Genomic DNA, 10,653 nt, shown 5'->3' with positions numbered 1-10,653 from the left:
ATCAACATATTTCATCTTCCTCGTGATGTATTTGTGGCCTGAAAACTTCGTAGAAACCCCTCCAAAGTGCAATCATATCTAGAACATTGACGGATTATTAGCTACAAAAGGTTAAAAAAATTCAAAAATTTCAACCTTTTGAGAACAAATAATGGATGATCAACAGGGGCGGTCCTAGCTAGGTGCCAAGTGTGGCACCGGCAACACCTAGCTTCTGCACATGTAGTAGAAAAAATTTCGTTTTTTTTTTATTTTTAAATTTTACCTATTGTGCCACTACGTAAAGAAAATCGTGCAACTACTAAAAAAAATTTGTCATTGTATCGGGAATTACCAAACGAAAAAAAATAATAACGAGCCCAAATGCCCCAATGTTTTAATCAATTATTGTCTAATAGTCCAATTGCCCAAAGCCCAAAATAAAACATAATTGGATAAATTAACAATTAGACTAATTGCTTGTAAAAAAAATAGCTCAATCTTAATTAATTGAGTGTTAACTTGAGTTTTATCGGTAGAAAAAAAAATCACGAATTCACGATTACAGAATCCAAAATTTGACTACTCGTCTACTCGAATTCCTGATTTGCGTGATTGCGTCCAAAAAACCTTCGACCAATTGACCTTCGATCGTGGCTTGGCAATCGGCATCGTGACCACACAATCGTTCATGACTTGATCGTTTTGATTGTTGGATCGATCACAATCCTTGTCTCCTTGATCGATTCCAACAATTGTCTTGAAGACTTGAAGCATTGAAGCAAGTATCGGCTAATCGACCCTTAGGCCTTTTCTGTCTTTTTTGAATTTCTACACTACATTGAAACAAGTAAGTTCTACAACCAATTCATTAAGATATTGGAAATTGATATGTTTTTTAGAAGTTATTGATTGACTTGGGTGAAATTGATTTGTTTTATTGAAGTTATATTGTTTGCTTAGGTGCAATAGCTATGTTTTTTATTGAATTGATTGTTTGATTATGTGAAATTGATATGTTTTATTGAATTTATTGTATAATTAGGTGAAAGCAACTTGTTTTATTGAAGTCATTGTTTGATTAGGTGTAATTGTTATGTTTTTATTGAATTTATTGTTTGATTAGGTGTAATTGACTAATTCTTATGTTTTTATTGAATTCATTTTTGATTAGGTGTAATTGTTATGTTTTTATAGGTTAAACTAAGTGGTTTTTTTTTACCAAAAGACAAAGACTTAATCCTAATGAAAGTGGTGAAGAATGTTCCCAAATACCAATCACCAATCAATCAATCCCTTCCGTTTCTAATCCTAATGCAACTCCACAAACACCAATCACCAATCAATCAATCCCTTCGGTTTCTAATGCAACTCCACAAACATCATGCTCTAACCAACCTAATGATAATCTTGACTTGAAAGATCTTCCAAAGGACCCGGCGGATAGGCCATTGATTACAAGTTACAAACCAAATATAAGAGATGATGTAAGAAAAGCATATTTGCTTCAAGGACCGTGTCAAGTAAGGGCATACAAGTTTCCTAAAAAAAATAGGTGATAGATTTAGAAGATTCAGTCCTTCATGGTTTGATGACTTTGATTGGTTGGAATATAGTGTGAAAAAGAATAGTGCATATTGTTTATATTGTTATTTGCACATCAACTTCAATTAGTGGTTGTGGCTGTAGCAAAGAAGCATGATGGTGTTAGTGACTTTTTTAAGCAAATTTCGTTGGTGGTTAACGTTGTTTGTGCCTCGTGTAAAAGAAAAGACTTACTACGAGAGCAAGCAAGAGAAAGGGTGCAAAAAAGCTTGTGTAGTTTAAAGAAAAGACTTACTACGAGAGCAAGCAAGAGAAAGGGTGCAAAAATGCTTGTGTAGTGGTGAACTTGAAACCGGAAGATGGTTAAATCAAGAGACAACACTTGTTCGAGCGGGAGAAAGAAGACGAGGTTCACATTTCAACACACTCACAAGTTTGATGAAATTGTTTGCGGATGTTCTATTAGTTTTAGATTTTGTGAAAGAGGATGGAGGGTCATTGGCAAACCATCAACAAGCATCTGGAATCTTAACACATTTTAAATCATATGAGTTCGTGTTTTACTTACATATGATGTATGACATTTTACACCTCACGGGTACATTGTCAAAGCAACTTCAAAGAAAAGATTTAGACATTTTAGAAGCGGTTTCGATGGTTAGAGGGACAATGGAGGCATTGCAATCTTTTAGAAACATAGTATTTGCTAGCATTTTGCCAAAAATATCATCTTTTTGTCAAACACACGAAATTGATACTTTAGATATGAAAGAGTTGTATATTGGTGCGAGAAAATGTTGGGATAGAAATCTTCAACACGGTGATAGATATGCAACTTACAGAATATCGGGATCGATTTAGTGAAAGAAGCACACAATTACTAGAATACATTGATGGTTAGTACGGGGAAGCATCAGTCTTATACTTTGGTTTATAAGCTTTTAAAGTTGGCTTTGATATTACCCGTAGCAACCGCAAGGGTAGAAAGATGTTTTTCAAAGATTAAGCTCTTGAAGACCGACTTGTGTAACAAAATTGGCGATGAATTTTTGAACGACACATTGCTTTGTAATGTCGAGACCGAAGCACTTGCAAAAGTTGAGAAGGAAAAAGTAATGGAGCGGTTTCAAAAGATGTCCGCACGAAGAGAACAAATTTAAATTCTAATAGGTCGTTTTTATATGTTTAGCCAGAAAAAAAAATTTGTATTAGATGTTTTATATTATGTTTGACCGGATTTTATTTTTAATGTTTTATATTATGTTTGACCGGAAAAAAAAAAAATTGTGCAACCCCTACTACTAATTCTTGCGTCCGCCCCTGATGATCTCAACAGAGTAGTGTACAAATTTAAATTCTAAGTTAGACTATTACTTTTAAAAATGTTTTTTTATAAGAACAAATTCTACAAGATAGGAATTTATATCATAAGATATTCCAAAAATGTCATTTCAAAAAAAAAAAAACAAACAAAAAAAAGTGTGTTACATCTTGGTATCATAGACATAATTTAAACGGATTAGGTTTTGATTTACACATAGGCTTAAACTGTGAGATTATAGAAAAAAAAAACAATTATAATATGAGCACTATCAGTGACATTATTAGGTCATATATATATATATATATATATATATATATATATATATATATATATATATATATATATATATATATATTGAGTATGCATATAGGATCAAAAATATTGAACATGCATATAGGATCAAAAATATGAGCACTATCAGTGACATTATTAGGTCACATATATATATATATATATATATATATATATATATATATATATATATATATATAGGATCAAAAATATTGAACACGAGGCATACTAAATTTGAAATATTATAGCAAATGTGAAAGCAAAGAGTGAAATTTAGTCACAACATGACAGACAAAGTATGAAGTTAATACATTCTCATAGAAGTGGGCTATTCCGCATCGACAACAATGATGACTCAAGGTAGATGAAAGATCCTCAACTATTAAAATATATACTATCAAAAAATTTCATGATGTTACGAAAAGAAGAACTACAAAGGAATCAACCGTATGATCAAAGAACACATAAATTTGCAAAAACATGGATAAATTTGCAAGTGTGATGTTGTTATTAAGTGTAGAATTTATAGAAGAGGCAGAAGTCGATCAATTCATAAGTAGTTTATCTCCATAATATTTGATTAATTTGTGTGAAGCTTACGACATTCATCCAAAGGTTACTGTGAAGACAATAATATGAAGGGTTTTGGTGAAGACTTTGTCAACATTTGAATGTATTTCGTATAAGAAATGGTTAACCATCAACCCTTCATATTATTGTCTTCACAGAAGGAATCACTAATCACTGACAAAAAGCTCAGCAAGTGAAATGTCAAAGTGATTAGCAACTAATCAGAAATTTAACCATTTAAAAGCATTAAAGGGTGAAACTTACATAAAATATGGCTTGTGCAGAAGAGTGATTCACAGCAGCATCTGGACCTACAAGATTTTCAGATTGGGAATGAAGTGCAGTTTAATAATAAATTTGCAGCATAAATAGGGTGAGAAGATGTAGAAGAAAACAGGGTTAAAAAAAAGATAACTATAACACTGCAATTTAATTGGGTAGTTTTTTCAACGTAAAATGCTTCAATAAGAAAATTTGAAAATACTTTTATTTTAAAGATTAGGTTAATTTCTTACATCTTACCGATCAGTAATATTTAAGCAGCCTCCGGTAAGAGCCCTTCCTTCTTCATCAGTTACTTCTCTCCTAACAAAGTCTAATAAATGTTAATCATGAAAATCAACTCAAAATTCTGTATTGCTAGGGAAAATTTTAAATAATGAGGGTATTTTTGTCTTTTACTCAAACGAAAGATCAAGAGTCAGTCGGTCCCTATCCAACCTTCCACTAAGATCATCTCTTGATTTGTGTATTATCTACATGGTTTTAGCAATGCCATACAAAGTAATTTCAGTGCTTATTTAGGTGAGCTTCTGAGAGGATAATGTCCTAATAAGCCAAAAAAAAAAAAATGAAAGTGTGATGCTATAAAATAAGTAGATTTTCCAGAGTATAATGTCACAATAAGAAAGAAAATAGAATTACAATGTTATATTTGGATAGAAATTTCAAAGCATAATGCCCTAATAAGAAAACATCCAAAACTATTATGCCATAATATGTGGGTAAAAAATTTAAAGTACAATTTCTTAATAAGAAAAAGTAGAAAGTACAAAATTGTAAAAGAAAGAAATGAAACCAGAATGCTATAAAACACAATTACATGAAATTAAGTTGTTATTATTTGCATTTAGCACAAAAAAAATAACTTAAACTTTAAGAATATCCATGACATAAGGAGACAAGGGTTATGCACTTGAAACTATAAAACGAAATCAAGCTTGTCTTTCATTTTGTTAAATTACTGGAGTATTACTAATCTGTCCCACATAATAATAAACCTTTTACTGATTATAAAATACATAAATTTATCATATACTCGGTTATATAATCATTGAATATATCATTCCGAAACATGACCTCCATATCAAAAACCGCTTTCAAATTCTGAAATCATTAATCACAGTAGAACTGTCATATTATCCTTGAATTAAACTATTTTTGTATCCATAAATTTCAGTTAAAAAAAAGAAAGGATATAAGTTTTTTTTCCAAAATCAGTTAGATAAGCTAAATGTTGAACCCATGGATGTTAATTTCTACCAAAAAGAATTTACCATTTTTGATCAATTTCTTTCAGCTTCTTCTTAATCTGCCTTGACAACTGAAGAAACTCAGGGGTCTGCACACTCAACAAATCAGAATATTAATAAGATAAACTGATATGAGCATATTATAAGTACCATTTCATATGGAAAGTAACTCAGTAATCAATCATGAAGGATTAAGTCAAACCAAAGAAACTCATGTTTTTAATTAAGTCTTGTCTTGTTGTTGATCATGAAGGATTAATTCTGATGTCTTCTGCTGTTGGTTGAGTTGGTATTTAGTTGGCCTGTAGATTATTAGTTACTTGATGAACTCAGTGGCTAGCCGGCTGCTGTAAAAGTGAAAGATCAAGTAAGTAACAGGTTAGTTATAATCAACAACACCACATGTACTTCAATTCAGAAAGCTGTACATTGAGTAGTAGAGCTATCAATCAATCAATCAATCAAACCCACCATACAAACTAAAAACCAACTAGAGATTTTGACAAATAAGATAAATGTGATGAATTTTAAATGCTGTGTATGGGTGTGGATTTTGACAAATAAGAAAAATGTAATGATTTTGACAAACAAGTGCTTCAAGTTGTTTCTAGTATGTTGCCCCTATGCCTTTACCTTTCTTGTATCAATTATTAATGTCATTCAGTATGCAATATTCAACATCTTTTTTAAGAATAAAAGATAAGCACAAACACAGCATTTCCTGCAGATTATGAATAAGCACAAGTTTTAGGAACAGAGAGGTATTTCTGGAAATACACAAACAGTGTCATAGAGTCATAGATATGGTTACCTGTGTCATAACCACCCAACACAACAAAGACCCTTATTTGAGATTCAATGGAACTAAAAGTCTATCTTCAAGCATTAACAGAAAATAAGAACAAATAAAAGCATCAAGTGTTAAAATACTGATTCTCGAGAGCTTCTTTTTTCCTTTTCTCCACCATAAGTAAGTTCTTTATTTGGTTTATAAAACCTTTTCTTGTTCCATTGGAGCTAAGCATAGCAATTAACCTCACACACTATTATAAGGGAATTTGTGGTTCACCGAATAATTTTGAAATGAATGAAATTAGTCAAAGGAATTGGAATCTGTCACGTATACGGTTAACAAATAGAAAGAATTTGGATTCCATTTATCTGTTGTGTTGTATTTATTTTGTAAATCTATCAGAAGAATTGTAGTGAAAATAATGTTAAATGACCAAAACACCCTTTAGTATTTTTTAACTTTGAATATTGATTTTGTGGGAATTTAATGGAATCCAAGTCCATCCATTTTGTCATCCAAGTGTGTGTCACATTATCTTCAAAGTTCAGATGATAGATCTATCACGAACAAAAATCCTTCAGCTATTGCATTTGAGAAAAGTTGAAGAGTTTATACTTACAGATGTTATATAGCCTTAAATAAAATAAAATCATCCACATCCTCTTTGTTGAGTAAACAACCAAGATGCTGACTATGAGAAGCATTAGACACCTATCACAAAAATCCATGTTCTGCAGATAATGAATAAGCACAAGTTTTAGGAACAAAGAGGTATTTCTGGAAATACATAAACAGAGTCATAGAGTCATATCAATGGTTACCTGTACAACTAACTGCATATCGTTTCCAATGGGGCATGCATAATCACCCAACACAAAGAACACCCTTATTTGAGATTCAATGGAGCTAAAAGTCTATCTTCAAGCATTAACATAAAATAAGAACAAATAAAATTGTTAAAACACTGATTCTCGAGAGCTTCTTTTTTCCTTTTCTCCACCACAAGTTATTTATTTGGTTTATAAAACTTTTTCTTGATTCCGATCATCTGCTGTGTTGTATTCATTTTGTAAATCTATCAAGAATATTGTAGTGTTAAAATTTTTGAAGTATAGCTTTCTCTGTTTGGAATCCAGATGCCCCAACATTCCCACCATCCTCATGAAAATATATGCTCACGATATACAAGTCTAGATTAGTATGTTCATTTGCAGATCAATTTTCCTACCACGCTCATCAACATTTATTTTTATTTCTTCTAGAAGCTCTGTTGGTGCAGATTCTTCAAGGTTTAATTCGAATAAAATGGGATGACCTGCACAGTAACAGGAAGACAGAAACCTCTAAGAAATCCACCGATTGCAGTATGAAATTTCATTTCAGAAACGTTCATAGAGTCAACATTAGCATACGATACCGTAAGAAAGAACTCTTTGTGTTGAGCCAAGTAGTCACCAATTATTGCCTTGTCTCAGCTTGGGGTATTTCTGAGAAATTATACAATTGAAATCCAATGGCAGTTAAGGGATGACGGTTGAACTCAGATATTGCGGCTCCCATGGTGTATTTATGAACTTTGAGTTTCTCAAAGTTATTTGCCTCATCACTCCCGACTTGACACCCTGCAACTGAAGAATTTTTCTCTATAGATTTTTGGTTTTCACTTTGCTTTGACTTGTACCCTTTCTTTGATCGTCTCTTGGAGGAAATATTGTTGTGAAGGTGTAGGGTCTTAATGCCCGCTAGAAACAACTTCCAACGGAGGAAATAAGATGGGAAAACCAGTATTACTGTGAGTTAGAGTATCGACGTTAACTAGGTCAAGATAGGGTTGTGGACTTCCGATGAACTTTTTTGAGCTTGATTTCGGGATCAGAAAACCTTTTGGACCGGTCTGGATATCTGAGTGGACAGGCGATCTCATTGCGAAGGCGCCCTTCCTGTGAATACGATGTCGATTGGGGTTTAGTCGTTTTAACTTCAGTCGGGCTTTCACCCTCGTCAACTTTGTCAATTATAAGATTCAGACTGTTGGCGAAACCCTAGAAACGTTCGTTACCTCTGTTACGTCTTCTTCTAACAGAGCCGTTACCTCACATTTGGCGACCAGAGAAGACGTCACTAGCTCCTTCCCGGTTCAAAATTAGATCTCTCTTTCCCTTGTTCCTTGCTTCTAGTTCCCGGAACTGACAACGAATCCAGCTCTTCTTCTCTTCCCAATCTCTAACGCGTCGTCTTCGATGCTCCCGTTCATACCACAGTCCTCTAGAGCCCCCACCGCAGCTTCCATTTTTTCTTCATCTTCATATGAGCAGAATGACCTTAATACATTAAAAATACACTCCACTGCAAACCCTTGGAGCTTCCTCCATGGATAGAACCGGTGTGTTGCTAGGCTCCCCCTTAACGGTTTTCTTCTCATTGTTGATTGTTGGTCGACTTTTGGCTATGGCACCCAAAATCTCCTCAAACTTTTGAACCATCTTCAACTTAAGAGAGGCTAAGGATTCAGCGTTTTGTTGGATCTGATGTCCTTGAATCTCCATTCAACTTGAGCTCCTCCAGCATCCTTGCCTCCTTTATCTCCAGCACTTATCCCAGATGAATGCTCTGATACCATCTGTTATGAACTGGATTCAATAACATAAAACAATCAAAGGATTTTAATATTAATTGAAAAACCCTCAACAATTCCAAAAGATTACAAAGATTACAAGAACTAAGGATAGATTAGCTGATTCGAGATAGCCACTCTCCCAAGAGGAAATAATTCCACGTTTAACAGAAAAGATTCATATCTCCCTTCCTATCCCACTACTCTCTTATACTATCAATCATAACAACTAAATACTAATCAAGATGCTCTTTATTTGTTGATTTCCCCAAACTACCCCTATCTAAAATGACATGATCTAGTGGATGCATAACAGAATTATTAAATAAATTCACTCCTCAAATACTGATATCCTATGAGTCCAATTTAAAAAATTATTAAATAAAATTATAATGAAAATTTCCTTTTTTTAAACTAATTGTATGAAATTTACCTAGAATACTATGAGGCACCGAATAAGTGATGAAAACCAACACATTTTCGAAATTCTTGCATTGTTTCGTTGCCACATCAAACTTTCCAAAGAAAGCATACCACCTACCTGTGTCTGAAGAGGGTGATAATGTACTTTCAACCAATTCGGCATGTTATATCAAACTTTAATAGCTCATTTAGAAATTAACTTATTGCCCTATATGAAAATGGACATGATCCCGAATACGAACTACTCCAAGTTGTTCCTCTAAAACCAAAAAGCACAAATCACATGGATACAAAAAGGCAGAATATAATATTTAGAAACAAGAGTAAAATACAATTAAGGTCCTTGATTAAATCTAGTTTATGAATTTGGGTCCTAAGTTGATGTTCTTGTAACATATTCAGTCCATGTTCCAAGTAAAGTGGCTATTTTGGTCACTAAGAATAGCTGGTTCTTGCAGTTTTGGTCCCAAAAATTGTCATTTTACTCGCAACAAGTAAAAAAAAAATTTACTGACCTCAATAAAGGACCATAATTGAAGAAAATCGGCTACACTCACCTAAAGTTTTTATATTGACCACACCGTGTGGCTTTCCCTTCCATGATGTCCCAATTCACTAAATAAAAAATTACACTTTTTAAATAAATAAAAGAATTGATTAAAAAATAACAAATAACTTTTGTAAAGAATTACCAGGCGTACTAAATAAGTGCTGAAGGAGTTTTCCATGCAATATTCAGAATCTTTTTTAGATTGATTCAACATGGAGTATGTTAATCCCATCATTTCCTGAAGATAATAAACAACCACAAGTTTTAGGAGCAGAGGGGTATTTATGGAAATACACAAACAGTATCATTAACTCATAGCTATAGAGTTAGCCAAAAGTGAAGCAAAATCAAACACTACATTTTGATTCAACAAAAGGATTTGAAGTTACATAAAATTTAATAAGTTACGAAAATGATACAACCTTAACCCCAGTTTCTAATGGAAGAGATAGAATTAGCTCATCTAGCCCTTCATATATTACTAGTCAAGTAAAGAATCATATCAGTGCAATTGATAACCAATGATCATACCACTATCAGCTGAAATGTTAAAGTGATTAAAACTAATCACAAATTTAAACATATAAAAGTATTAAAGGCTGAGATATAAATCCATAAATGTTAAGACATCATCATCCAGGTTAGCACTATATCAGTGCAGTACTTATTGAAAAAAAAAAAAAAAAAAAAAGGATAGAAGTTTTTTTTTCCAAAATCAGTTAGATAAGCTAAATGTTGAACCCATGGATGTTTTTTTTCTGCCAAAAAGAATTACCATTTTTGATCAATTTCTTTCAGCTTCTTCTTAATCTGCTTTGACAACTGAAGAAACTCAGGGGTCTGCACACTCAACAAATCAGAATATTAATAAGATAAACTGATATGAGCATATTATAAGCACAATTTCATATGGAAAATAAAACAGTAATTGAATGGCAGAAATCATGAAGGATTAAGTGAAACCAAAGAAACTCATGTTGTTATTTAAGTCTTGTCTATCATGAAGGATTAATTCTGATGTGTTCTGTTGTT

General features: G+C 32.7%; 1 long non-coding RNA gene across 18 annotated transcripts; it reads right to left on the bottom strand.

The window, feature by feature from the left end:
• Positions 1 to 575: 575 nt before the first annotated feature.
• Positions 576 to 8,857, bottom strand: LOC145101648 (uncharacterized). Of its 18 annotated transcripts, none has more exons than XR_013705750.1 (6): positions 7,452 to 8,857; positions 6,856 to 7,349; positions 5,266 to 6,765; positions 4,225 to 4,537; positions 3,974 to 4,020; positions 576 to 815 (listed from the first exon to the last, which is right to left on the bottom strand). It is a non-coding gene; the product is annotated as an uncharacterized LOC145101648 (long non-coding RNA). The 18 variants fall into 18 exon arrangements; XR_013705745.1 differs by having other exon boundaries at positions 577 to 815; positions 4,232 to 4,537; XR_013705748.1 differs by lacking the exon at positions 576 to 815 and adding an exon at positions 3,366 to 3,533.
• Between the last annotated feature and the right edge of the window lie 1,796 nt (positions 8,858 to 10,653).

The sequence above is a fragment of the Lactuca serriola genome, chromosome 4, assembly GCF_051521515.1.
Source record: "Lactuca serriola cultivar US96UC23 chromosome 4, Lser_US96UC23_V15, whole genome shotgun sequence".
In the NCBI taxonomy this organism is placed as follows: Eukaryota; Viridiplantae; Streptophyta; class Magnoliopsida; order Asterales; family Asteraceae; genus Lactuca; species Lactuca serriola.
Note: the sequence above shows the minus strand (reverse complement) of the source record. Positions and strands in the feature narration are given on the sequence as shown.